Source organism: Hetaerina americana, unplaced genomic scaffold, assembly GCF_022747635.1.
Source record: "Hetaerina americana unplaced genomic scaffold, ioHetAmer1.1.p SCAF_7, whole genome shotgun sequence".
In the NCBI taxonomy this organism is placed as follows: domain Eukaryota; kingdom Metazoa; phylum Arthropoda; class Insecta; order Odonata; family Calopterygidae; genus Hetaerina; species Hetaerina americana.
This window is the reverse complement of record NW_027287316.1, coordinates 26,859,032-26,873,342: the sequence shown is the minus strand read 5'-3', so window position 1 is coordinate 26,873,342 and position 14,311 is coordinate 26,859,032.

The following is a 14,311-nucleotide window of genomic DNA, read 5'->3' as shown; positions in this document are numbered from 1 at the left end:
GGGAATCAAATTGTTGTGTGGATAGAGAACTGTCTTAGCACGCCGAGTGCCAGGGTTCGGATTCCAAATAATGCGAATTCCATACATTATGATAGGGTGTCGTGCGAAGATCAACTGACGGGTATTAATTTGTGCCTGGCGTTTCTCCGTTTCGAGAGTAAGCTCATACCAACGAACGAGGAAGTGCTGAGAATGGGAGAATAATGGTGACATTTTTTGGCAGAAATTTGGAGAAGGCAGGAATAGCGGTAATAGGAAATATTCAGAGGCAACGAGATGTTGAAGACTGTGATATACAGGGTAGTGTTTGGTGATGTAAATGGATTCGGGAAAGAATTAATTTTGGACGTCGAACAGGGAAGTAGAAAGTATGTGGAGCTGAAAATTTGTTTATTGCAATGTGGGGTTTGGTGTTATTTACATTCGTGTCACATGAAACTTAGAATTGAAATATTTTTGGCCTCTGAATCAATCGAAATATCAATCTTGACCGGGAGACTACTGCAAAAGACTATATTCACGAGCCTTCCTCCTCAAAAATCCTACATTTACGAGGCTACGTAGCGAAATAAGAAATGTTTTTCACTTTAATAATATTTTTATTATTGATAGTTGCACTAGTCAACGTAATTTTGGAGTCTAGAAAATAATGTAATTCACCCAGACGTGTTGGTTAGAACAATAGTTCATAGAATTTCATTAGTTCTTGTTGATACGGAATATATTTACCGCAGCAAATCTGATACTGTAACTTATACTAGCGAAAAGAATTGCCTCAGTCATTGTTTACTTCTCCAAGTAAGTACCACTGCAATCCCGGTTGCTTCTTATGACGAAATTTATTTGATACTCTATGCACCGAAGTCTGTAGTCGGGGGGAACCGTGGAATACTTTAGGTACAGGATTCGGCATTCATTACTGCGATGAATGAGTGGCACTTAATGGATTCCCACAAGCTATACTTTTCGCTTTCGAAATCGAACCATGGTTAATACCATAATAGGCACAGAAAAGCGCTTCAGTTAACCACTGAGGCGTATCATTCACCGATATTCTAAAGCCGTAGAAAACGTCATGTTGGCAGAGGTCATAACAATTTTATGGTTCTTGACAAATTTGCGAATTTATAGAAAGAAAAGGGAAAGGATTAGTCGCCTCCAAGCCTGTTACTGATCTCCAGGCTCTGAAAATCTACTCCGTGAATGGAGCAGATTTCAGAAGCTGAAGATCCTGTGATCTTACTGGTCCTGTATTTTACGTCATGTATTTCAGGTACGAATAAAACTGCCCTAAATTATTTTCTGAGAATTGAAAATATAATCTTCCACTTTTAGTCATCATAAATGGAGCACTGCAAAGAGACTCAAATGTTAAAAATTCTTTCTTTTTAATCCGTTTTCAAGTGCACCACATTGGGTGGTATTACGGTAAGAACACGTCAGTCTTTACGCATCTTGGTGCTTTTAGCAGAAGTCATGACTGTTGTTCTTAGAATAAAAATTAATGGAAAACGTAGGAAATATGACCCAAAGAAAATGACGGAACTTCAAAATTTTAAATAAAAAAATTGTGTATACACCTCTGTAGTTACATTTGTGAAGGTTGTATTGATTTCAATACTGAGGTGTTAGGCTTATATTTTTGTGGAAATAATATAAAAGAAAAAAATAAAGCAATTACTTAGTCAATATTCAACACACACAAGTCATGCGTATTTGCATCTAATTGCTAATTTTTTAAACAAGTAATTACTTTTTATAATTTTTCAAAAATAATTAATTAATTATTCTAATCTACGTGAGAATAACTGAATACTTGTTTCACAGCACGTGAATGTCATCGTCATCATAAATTCTTAAATCTGACTTTGGTTGATAACCCTTCTTACTTTCCTGTACAATGGTTTTGCTCTTACGCCCCGAAAACTCTAGTCGGCAAATGAATGTAATATTATTTAATGTCGTAGTACAGAACTGAATAGCTTATTCTAAATATTCTGTGAAGTTTTAAAAACTAGTATTTCTGTCAACAGTTTGTCATTGTTAGAGATTAAAGCACTATGTGGTTACTTCATGCAAAAAGACTGCAACGATTTTATATTACTCGTAATTCACTGGGTACTACATGACTGTTCAAAGAACAGATTATATCAAATCGCAAACATCCTGCATATAAAAACGTACCTAAACTTTGCCTGGACATAATGAATATTATAAGCAGCACATAAGTTCATTTATCTTCGCATACTCAATTACAATGTCACAAAAATATTTGATGAGAAAAAGAATCCATAATCGATTTTAATGTATTATTTAATCCTGAAATAATGGCATTACAAATTCTCTTGCACTAATCTGTCGAAAGATAAAACGTGCCCGGACCAAAGACGTGGGCATACGACAAGTTGGGTTCCAATGTTCATCTAACATTAGTGTTACCAGTCATTATTAGTTTGCTAGAACTTAAAGAACATATAAAATACAATACCACAAAATTCCTCCATTTTTGGTAGCAAATAATTGAATTTAACATTAAGAAATAAGTAAAACTCCCCTTACAGTGCTGAATCGTGCGGAATTTTGGAGAGAAGGTTACAGTGACCTCTACAAAATACCCCAGTGGATGTTTGCATTGCGTTTGTATGTAAATGTGCCAAAAATAATGACTTTAAAAACATTAGATGAAAAATTGAGGGAATCAGATCATCATAATCAGATAGTGAAAATTTAATAACATCAAAATTGAATGACTTAGACCAAGACTGCCGTGCGTTACATTTGATTGAGCACTTGAAGATAAATATCGAATGAATAGTATCTACGATCAGTGGTAATATTTTTCGATAGCAGTGCGTATTAAAATGTAAATGAGACACTTAGGAAAGAAAGTAAAATGTGGATTCGCTAATTTGAAAAAGACACACTGCCGGTTAAATCTAGGAAAGTTGTGAAAGAATTTGAGATAGTTTAAAGTGAATTGGTTTTTTTAATGAAATAGAAGCGATATACTAAAATAGCGTAGTAGCTAATGGACGGGAAGTGTAACATTTAGGACCTGAGAGACTTGTCTGAAATTAATCACGCCTTGAAAAAAGGACGCAGAATGGGCCTTCAATATGTTTATGGTTTAATTTGTGAGAGAAAGGCTTTAGGATAAGGTAATGGTTGTAGATGTAATTAAAATAGTGACCTTGATAAATATACCTGTCCTTTTATTCATAGATGATTACTGATGCCTGATTGTTAATCTAATGCTTATTTAGATTTCTGACCGAGAACCCGAACAGACGTTCATGCATAACCTATGGCTCTCTTCGGTGACTGATTCAGAACCTGTCGTTAGCGGATCAGAAACGAAAATCGTCGCATACAAAGAATTTCCCTTACCGACTACGTCATTCTGCGACCGGATATGACAACAGAGCCACTACGTTGGGCACTGACAAATTTTAGGTGATAAACGAAATAGAATAACTATTAAGTCATTAAGAAAGATAGAACACCGAAAAGTTACCCTAAAATACCTTAATGGGTAACAAAACAGGGTTACCAGATAGCTTTAGTGGAGTAAGAAGGATGATGGCATTGAGAACAAATGCGTCCAAAAGGATAGCTGTCATACTTGATAAAGAGAATGGGAAGAATGATTTTAAAGTGTGTTGTAAACGGGGGAATAGTTTCAAGAATGGATGATATTGCATATGTTGGCAGGAAATTTGCGAAATACGAGTATGGTTATGGTTTGCGAAGTATGGAGGAATGCGTTGTTATTGTAAGAAGGTGAATTGGATGCACGGGTATTTATTACTATTATTATCAACAGTCTATCGGGTTACGATAGGTTGTTGATGCATCTTGGCACTACACCCTTCTTTACTTCTAAGCCCCGTCTAACAATACACAGAATACGTATCTATAAACCTCCATATCAACTATTACAAAAACTCATTCTTTATCATTTGGATACTTTACAATTTTCTTAATTTCATACAATATTCCTATTCTTTTTTTCACTCTGCCTACTGCTCTACTACAGTCTACAGCATCATGTTGTCTCTCAGTACGAGTATCTTACTTGTCCTACCCCATTCGAATTTCTGCCAAGTTGTCTTTCTTCCACTAGCATTCCTAGACAATCGTTTTTCTTTCCGTACATTTTATTTTTCCATTCTTCTCTATCCAACATATCAATAGCCTCCAATCTACACTTATCCTCCTGCCTCAACGACTTTAGTTGCCGAGTATTGAAGTTGAATCTAATAGACAGGTTATAATAGAAGCGTGCTGTGTTTGGTGAGAAAAGCCGTGTCGATATTGAATGAGTGTCGAATAATCACGTAGAAGAAGCACTGAGAGGAGGGCAGTCTGGTTTAAAAGGTAGGGTTAGACTGACGAAGCCACGGGTGAATGAGGTTGTAGAGAGGAAGGTCAGGATTATCACAACTCTATAGAACAAAAGTATGAAACAATGAGTGGATGTGACAAAGCCGAAAAATATTTGCTACGATAGGACAGCAGGGAGGGATTTAGTTACAGAAGGTTTTACTTTTCGCAACGTAAACCCCTATTTTTCTTGACAATGCCTAATCCGACAGTGGCCTGAGTGAAGTTTATCTTTTTACATAAATAAAACAGTTTCTGGCGTCACTTGGTGGAAATTCTTCATATTGACCTTAAAATTAAACCACTTGGCTTTTTCACATAAAAAAAACTTATTTACGACCTAGGTTTCGTTATGGTATAACATCATCAGGTCATTTTACATAAGTTAATATATACCTTTTGAAATCCACATCAGTAATCGTGAATAATTATTCCAGTTATTGTTCCCAATTTACGTCTGAAATATATTCCGCAACAACGCATGCCTCGTAATAAGTTGTCGCCCCTATGGCCTCTTGACTCAGTACCGAGACAAATGCTAGGACTCGGTTAACCGTGGTCGTATTTATATGCACAGGTAATTATCACTTTTTCGAACTCCGTCGCATTTCAGTGTTGAACACCTGCTTAATTGCACCGCTATCTAATTCGTCGGAAAAAAGAGGAGCTCGGTAGTGGCACTGCAATGAGCAGGGAAATTGGGAGAGAGGAACGCAGCCGGACGTCAGTTCGGCTTAGTCATACCATACAACCCGTAGCCCGCATTCGGTAGCGGAATCAAGAGCGAAAGTCACAGGATTTGCTGCCGATCCAATTCTGGGAATTTTAAAACACGAACACTCAAACAGCGCTTTCGCAGCGATCTTCACTCTTTGCTATCTTATATAATGGAGGGAGGTTGTCAGTGACAAATACGTGATCAGTTTCACTTTCGTCGAGAAAATCTGAAACTGCAGTTTCATTCAAAAGATAAAAAAAGACATTTGTTCCATCATTTCCTGAGTGAACCTGTAAATTTAAACCAATTTTAATTGGCTTTACAGAACATATTGTTTAAATTCGTGTAATTTACATGATACTCTTACCGAGAGAATCGTGAAGTAAAAGGCATTGAATACGTTCAAAATTGGTTTAAAAATGGATTTTTTTAAGGCTCAATAGACATTTAATTCCATTCTTGAATTTTTAAATAAATAAATATTATGGAAATCACTGTCAATGTTAAGGCAGTTCAGGATGGGTTCATCCATATTCTAAAAACGTTTTCACTTTTTATTTTTCGCTCCCCCCTTAAATTTGTCCCTTTTTGAACCCTGATGAGTTGACATTCATAAAAACACGTTTGCCAAATAACTCCAATCTGATATAAGGCGTTCCGTTTTCCACACACGCATAAATTAACACATTTATGCAATTTACTCCCTCATTAAACTAAAGGATGGATTTTAAATGAGAGCTTTCAATTGGCAGGGAAAGAGTTAATAATGTTATCAGGTGGAGATCAGACGCGAATGCTACGAGACGCCAAAGTGTACGAGACCTTAATCACTGCTAAAACGTAAGGGCAGAGGATGGCCCACTTTTTAGGTCGTCTGTTGCGCCATGATAGATAGATAGGATAGTATTTTCGGTTTAGGCGCCTGTGCCTAGCGAGAAAGTTCTCGCGAGGAGACGACCGGCTAGTGACTTCTTGGCTAGCGCCCGATTTGCGGGGGACGGTCAGCGCGGGGTCAACCCGTGACCGTTCCCATTCCTCCGATTCACTACGATTCCAATTTTATATCTCTATTCGGGCCAGGAGACCTCCTTCGGCGTGGGTGCCCTCGCCGGCGGACATCTCCATGTTTGACGCTCGTGCTGGTGACGGAATTGTCCCGATGTCCAAACCTACCTACGACCGGTTGTAGGCAAGCGGATGCCATACTTAAAATCCAGATTAAAAGTATGAATGGCTGCGGATACTACTTATGAAATGTTTGGTTACACTAGCACAACGAGAGGAGAGGGAAATTTGAGGAGCTGTACCCTCCCCCCCCCACCTTGTTAAAAAAATCATTACCTTTATACTTTCATTCAAATTAAAACGATAGGCAACTAAAGAGAGTTACTGTTTGTTTTGAAAAAATATATATATTACCCAAAGATCAAATCCTGACAGTGTCAAAGGCTAATCAACAGAACTGGATGAGAGAAGAAGAAAGAAGTTTGGTTCGATTAATTTTAGGCCTAAGTTTCATATAACTGAAGAGCTCTACGTTTTATAGAGGTATTTTACAGTGCATGATGACGGTGATGGGAAACGAGTTGTTCCGGTGACACGTTCTGGCTTCCCACCTCATGGATCCAGGTTCGAATCCCGGTGTGGCAGGATTTTTCAATGGCATCCTGATCCCTTCCTGGGTTGCCACGTGGAGACATCTTTTTGGGGTACTATCGTTGGATTGGACGTTAAACATCGAACCCCTTGGCGCCTTCTGTTAGGAGCAGATCTAATGCCGACGCTAGGTTTCCCTCCACCCATCTTCCTTCTTTCCCTTAATATCTTACCTTCACTAATTTACCCATTTGATTTCCTATTGGTTCAAATGACCGCAACTGTCGACCGACTTCCTTAACACAATGAAGGTTGAGGGTAAAACAAGAAACTTTGCACTTCCACTTTCTTTCTTTCTTTTTACCCTCATCATGAAGGAATTTCATAAAGTTAAACCTGGAATAATGTTTAACAATGAAGATTGTTGCTAGTGGAAACAACCTGAATCTGGTCTGCTTTTAATTACACTAAAAGTATTAATCATACCTTTGGTAAATAGACAGCTACAGGTAGAGTGAAAAGGGACTAAGAATATACATTTCACCGCAAGGCCGCGTAAGTTCGCAATATGAAAACCATCGCCGACTTCGAATATATTAAGGACCGAGCTAAAGCAAAGCGTTAGATCAATTAGTAAAATATTTACGCAAATCTAGCGAAACTATTTCTAATATTTCCAAATTGCAAATTTAAATAAATAAGTACGTAAATTTCGTGAAATGAATCCGGTTTACTGAATTAATGCTACTAAAATATGACTAACGAAACGTAGCGTTTTTTTCGCGTTTTCCAATTAATATACGGGGATACAAGATAATTCGTGGATGTTGATGGGGCGAGATGCATGGGCTATGGATGTTATTTTGATCATCCACGCATAACTCAAGCATAAGATAAGCAAAGAAACGATGCCCAATATTCCTCCAACGTGTCGTAATTCTGCGTAAGTATCATAACTTCAGAGACGAGTCGTTATATCTTAAAAGAGATTCGAATATGGGCTTGCGCCTATGACAGCATGCCAACTATACCATTACTGTCGGGCCTAATGTTTTGGCAACGGAACGGATTGAACGGATTCCGGAAAATAAAAGCGAAATTCCGCAATTGAAGTCTTGAAGAAAGTTAATTCTCTATCATGGAGATTAGCACTGCTTGAATCCGAAACCTGGTCTTTGAGGCAAGATGATGAGTTGCACTAAGGCATTCAAGAGAGAACAATTGGGGAAGAAAGAAAGAAGGACGAGGTTCAATATATGGTGGCGGAAGAGAGGAAGGAAGTCTCTGGGTGAAATTCGAGGAAGTCGGAAAAAGCGGGTGGAGAGGACGTGGGATGTTGAAGGTCGTGGAGGGAGGGGGCAATACTGGGTGAGTAAGAGGAAGGAAAGGAAAAACACTTTTTGGACGGCATAATGCAGGCAGAAATCTTGAAGAACTGAAGAGGGAAATAATGCAGAGCAATTGAATTTAAACTGAAACTTGTCGGTTAGATAAATAACCCAAATAGTCTTTGTTATATATAAATAACACATATGGAGCCATCCAAAACTCTAATAAGTAGAATACGAATTGATGATTACTCCGTAGATGAGTACAAGATATCCTTAAAAATACTAGTCACATTCATTTTCTTTTCTTATTGTTTGATCATCATTAAAATCATTATTTGAGATTAATAAATACCTATATTTAAGTATTTAAGATACTTCGAAAGAGCGCTTTCCTAAGTTAATATTGGGAAGAATATTTTCATGAAATTATACATTACAAAATTAAAATTTTAACTTTCGGATTTATTACGTTGGCAACGCATTGAAATTTCGGAGAAACGTGAATATAAGTTTCAATATACGTGCTAAACACGTTAACCATTAGGAGACGGAACAAATATGGACTGATGACAGTTTATTTCATAATGATCAGTGTCGATAATATTTTCTTGAGGTTTTTGTTTGCGTTTCTTAATATACAGGCTGGTAGTTATTTAGAAAACTAGCAAATAAAAAAGCGACTCTAGTGAAGTTGTACAAATTCTTCAGTTTTTATTGTCACGGAGTCAACTATCCTGATGTCAGCACACTTTACATCGGTAAATCGAAGTATAGTATAAGAAAAATGTCATTCTTACGAACTGCTAGACTCAATATATGTATTGCTATTTTACCTAGGTAAAATTTACGACTGTAACATCAAGATAAATGGCACAAAATTGATTTTTGGTTTTAATCCTTGTAATGTTCTCTTCTCCCTCTTTCTTTTAATATTAACTTTGATGGAATAAATGTTTATCATTTCACAATTTTAATTGGCTAATGACTCCATACAGCACACCTTATAAGGATCTTGTTCCCACTAGTTATATTTTATGCGTAGATAAGGTGTATGGTAGAACTCTTTTCGTAAAGGTTCTGCATATGCCACAATACTTCCTTAAATCTACATGAGCTACCGCAAAATGTAAATAGAGAACTCCATAATTAAAGCCCTGGGTTCAAATTCAACTGAATCAAGCGTCTTTAGTGAAATGTCACAATTATTTCCAAAACAAAACCAAATTTTGATGCTGCTGTTTCAAGAAGAAATCGGTAATACCTGTATACAGGTACTTCGATACATTTTGCAGAAAAGTACCAAAGCAAGTAAATAATAGAAAATGAGAAGGTAATATCAACTTCTTCTTCCAAAGAGTCATCGGATGGATATCACGAGCAATTATCTCGTCACGTTTAAATGAAAACTCTGCACACATATGTATTTGAAAAATGTTTTGAGTCCCTTGTGCGGAGGGTGCGAATGACTGTAAACATAGTGAATAAGAAAGGAATTAGCCATATGGTAACTTGCTTGCTCGGAGTTTCTAGGTCTCCAGAATCTTGCTGAGTGGAGATATGAATGAGTCAGCCGGTTCGAGGGGAACGACACTTCGAATCGCACTGCGTTTTTGCATTTTGTGTCGAGTTGGAGAAACTCGAGAGTTCAAGATATGAGGTCATAAATATAGTCATATGGGTTGGATTAGTAGTTAAATCACTTGTCACAAAATGAAACCCAATTGTTTTCCTCGTAGGAAAATGATTATACTCGTAAGAGAGGAGATATTTCAGGCCATCGCCTTGAACAGATTATGCCGGATCAGAGCAGGGGATGAGTTTGAAGCTTTGGCTAACGCGGTGGTTTTCCTATCCCAAGATCCGGGTTCTAATCTCAGAAGTGGAGGTAATTTTACCGATGCTCAATCCATTCTGGGGTTTTTCACGTGCAATATGGACCCAATCCATATGACAAACGTTAAACTATGCTCTCGTGCTTTTCGCCGTAGGTGGACTAATTCAACGACGATTTCCATCCTACCCTTAGTCCTCTCCATGAGTCCTTACCCCCCAATTCTGCCAATGGCACCTTGTTAAAATTTCATTTTCAAGGGTATCATAAAATAAAGGCAAACCACGAAACATTATCACTATTGCAATTCAACTGTATTTTCAATATTTTAAGGTTCTAGAGTGCTACCAATTTTGCAGATTTCAAGGAACTTGTTGGGATTACGTACTCCGAACACGTGAGTCTCCCTTCTTAGAGGTCTGGAAAGAACGATATTATCACCGAAAAATTCGTAATTTTACGTTAATTCCGATATAACCGGGACGCGTTACTGTAATTAATAATGCACCTACCCTTATCTAAATCGAGTTACACAAGGACCAAGTACGCAGGATTATATATAAATAAAATTATAGATATATATATAATACATATATATATATATATTAATGAACAATATATATAAAAAAAGGTAAAGAAACTGGTCCCCCTACCCTAGTACTGGGTGCTAGGGTAGGGGGATAGTACTGGGTGAACTCTACCATCACCTACCAAACCGACCTTCGGGTTGATTACTGTGTTTATGGTTTATATGTATTATATACATATGTGTGTGTGTGTGTGTAAAAATATATGTACATTCAAACACGAAATCCCGCCAAATGGCGAGCTATATATAAAAAATACATTTTTTTGTAATAATCACATGATCAGCAATCACAACCTTTCATTAATTAATATATGTATGCATATATGTTTATGTCAGTCATAATAATCACATCATCTGTTGATTTCAGACTTGGTGGATATTTTTATGATCACTACACTAACAATTTCACCACAATACCACAGTTCATTTGTTTTAGTAAGACTCGAACAATAAGCAAATCAGGAAAATATCTATCATAAAACACCGATTGATACTGGAGACAATGAGCGACAGGAAGACAAAAATCAAAAGTAACTTTTCAATCACCTCATCAAATGAGGAGGAAGAATTCCGTAAATATACACCCCTCACGCAGCAGAATAAACTTCAAAAAATGATCAGAGAGAACATTGATCGATGGAGAAAACTTATATTTTTCTCAGGATTGTTGGCCTGTGATGGTGACGATGATGATTTTAAAGGCTCACTGGGATAAACTATTCACTTTGTTGGACTCAAATCCGGAGTTGTATGCTCCTTAGTTCCAGCTGAGCGAAATACATCCGAAATGTCGCGTGGAGAGAGAGAGAGAGACGGGTGGGCGGGAGCTGTTACTCACCCATGGCGGTACCTCCGACTGCAACACTACCCGCCGAAGGATGTCGAGCAAACACCGCGGTGGTCAACTAGCTTGGCGCACGAGGCACTAAATGGGCGTACGATCTGGGGCGGCACGATAAAACAGTAGGGAGGGGAGGCGGGACCGCGGATGGTGGGGCGTTGAGGGAGTGGGTGGGGGATGGGGGGGATGGAAGAGGGAATGAAGGGAAACAGAGGCCATAGTGCCCCTCGGTGGAGTCGGGCGAGCGTAGATCGAGGAGGTGAATGATGAAACGCAAGTGAAACTGAGCTTAGGAAAGGATAGGGACGAAGTAGACTCGTACGCGACCTTTAAGGTTCCAGCCGTGCCGGTGGGGAGATAAATAATACCTACTAATCTAAATACCCCGTTCCGAGAAAGCCTCTCTTTCCTCACCCATTGTTGCTAGTATTTCACCCATGGTCATTTTTTTACTGCGCAAGTTTCAACTCAATCTTTTTTTTATAATCTTCTTAACGATTGGAAAGGTAACAATTTATCTGACATCGAAATAATGAAATCGAGGAATATGGTGAATCACCATAAAGGAAATCATCACCTGGATATCGCCATGACATGAACCACAGTTATCAACCCGAAGGTCATTTTGATAGGTGAAGGTATAGCTACAGCCCCTGTACGGGTGTGAAATTCACGCAATCGCGGCAAGTTAGGGGGGGGGGGGTGTGTTGGCAGTTCTGTTCCCTGTTCCGACTCGGGTTTCCGAGGAGCTTACTACATTACCTAAAAAATGACACTTAATGCAATATGGTGCAAAAAGTGTTTCCTCGGTTTATACTGATGAGTTTCAACGGGTTTCTCGGATTTCTTTTCTATATTTTTATTTTATTATATCTTTATTTTTTAATTCACAAGTTAATCTGTTATGGCCACGAATTATTTGTATTGTGAAGAGCAGGTGTGATTCTCGAGGTGTGTTCAAGACAGCGGTAAACCACTTCTTTCGTTAAATATCCAATTCGGATTTTTATTTACTATTTATTGAATAAAATTGACATTCCTAATGCTACTTGCGCAGTTATTTTTAATATGCTCTTCTGTTTTAAATGGAAACGAAGATTGTCATATAAGAACTTCTTCCTATAACACTCACTGTTATCTACAATCTATTGGGAGTCAATATGGTCCGGGGTTGAATACCGGGGGTTGCAGATTTTTTACAGTGGCATCCGGACCCTTGCTTGGAGCGCTTTTTGGAGAGCACTTCTTGTTGAGCACCCTGTTCGTCGGATGGGAAATTAAACTGGGTAGACACGTAGGCGCCTTCCCTTAGTAGTAGTCTGCTAACGTCGGTTTTCTCTCAACCCTTCCACCAATACCTGACGTCCTACCCCTACCGTTTTACCTACCGATCCGTAATGGTAGTAGTAGTAGTAGTAGTAGTTTTTAGGGGAGGCGACCGACAACTGAGGTCATTTGCGCCATAGGGGATGGAGAGGAAAGGATGAAGGGTGGAGAGAAACCCGGCGTCGGCATTAGCCTACTCTTTACGAAAGGCGCCAAGGGGTCCGCAGTTTAACGTCCCATCCGACGGACGGCGTACTCACTCAAAGTGCCCTCCACAAAGCACCTCAAGTAGGGATCGAGATACCTCTGAAAAATATTCAACACCGCCGGGATTTGAACCCGCGCCCTCAGGGTGGGAAGCCAGTACGTTAACCCCCACACCATCTCGATCCCCTCCGTAATGGTGCAGATGACCTCAGCTGTGGGTCGTCCCTTAGTAACTACTACCACTCAAACCTTCCATTGGGTACACACACGTTACGAAAACATGTACGTGACTCCTGGAGGCGGCAGATCTTTTCCAGTGGTTTCCCGATCACTACTTGAGGTGCTTTGTGGAGATCACTTTACGAGAGTACGTCGTCCGTCGGATGGAACGTTAACCTTGCAAACCCTTTGGGCACTTCGTCAGGAGTAGGCTAATGCCGACGCCGCCAGGTTTTTCTCCACCCTTCCTCCCTTCCAATCCATTCTCAATGGCGCAGATTACCTCAGCTGTCGATCGCCTCCCCTAACAACTACTACAAGACATGTAAGTATGGGGGGTCCACTCATTTCGTGGTCTGCGGGCAAATAAAACGAGAAAGTGAAGCAGAGATGTGATATTTACATTGGGGAAATCACATTAAAAATACGTGCGAATAAGGCAAATTTTTGGCAACCATCGGAGAAAGGGTTGATCAAAGAATAAGATTTAGTTCAAAAATCTCCTAGAATTGTCAATAAATATTACGAAATGGAAGTTATAGAAGTAAGTCACTGATTTAGTAATTCAAATGTATCACTCTTAACACGAAACAAACAGGATAGAGAGTAATTGGAACTTAAACTTGCCGAAGGATACAGAACATTCTACTTTACTTGTGATACTAAGGGAATCATTCTGGCTCTATAGTACATTAGCAGAGCCAATAATCCGGATTAAATTGTATTATATTATATATATGTATATATATGTATTATATATATATATATATATATATATATATATATATATATATATATATATATAGTACAATACACAGTAACACACAATATAGAAACACAAAAAAAGAAGAACACTCCCGTCTTCCTCTGAAGATATAGATTACTTCTATATCTTCAGAGGAAGACGGATTGTTTCCGTCGAAATATCAAGAAATAACGTGTGAGTGTTCTTCTTTTTTTGTGTTTCTATATTGTGTGTTACTGTGTATTGTACTATTCGGCACTTCCGTGTTACGTCTACGAAAGCATATATATATATATATATATATATATATATATATATATATATATATATATATATATATATATATATATATATATAATATGTATATATAGATGATTTCGGAGAAATAACACGGAAGTGTTGAATAACAAGCTTTGACAGCAACAAACAATATAAAAACGTTATTTCTTGATCATTTCGACGGAATATATAACACATGTAGATTTTTAAACCATGGAAAAACAAAAAAAGGACACACACATTTGT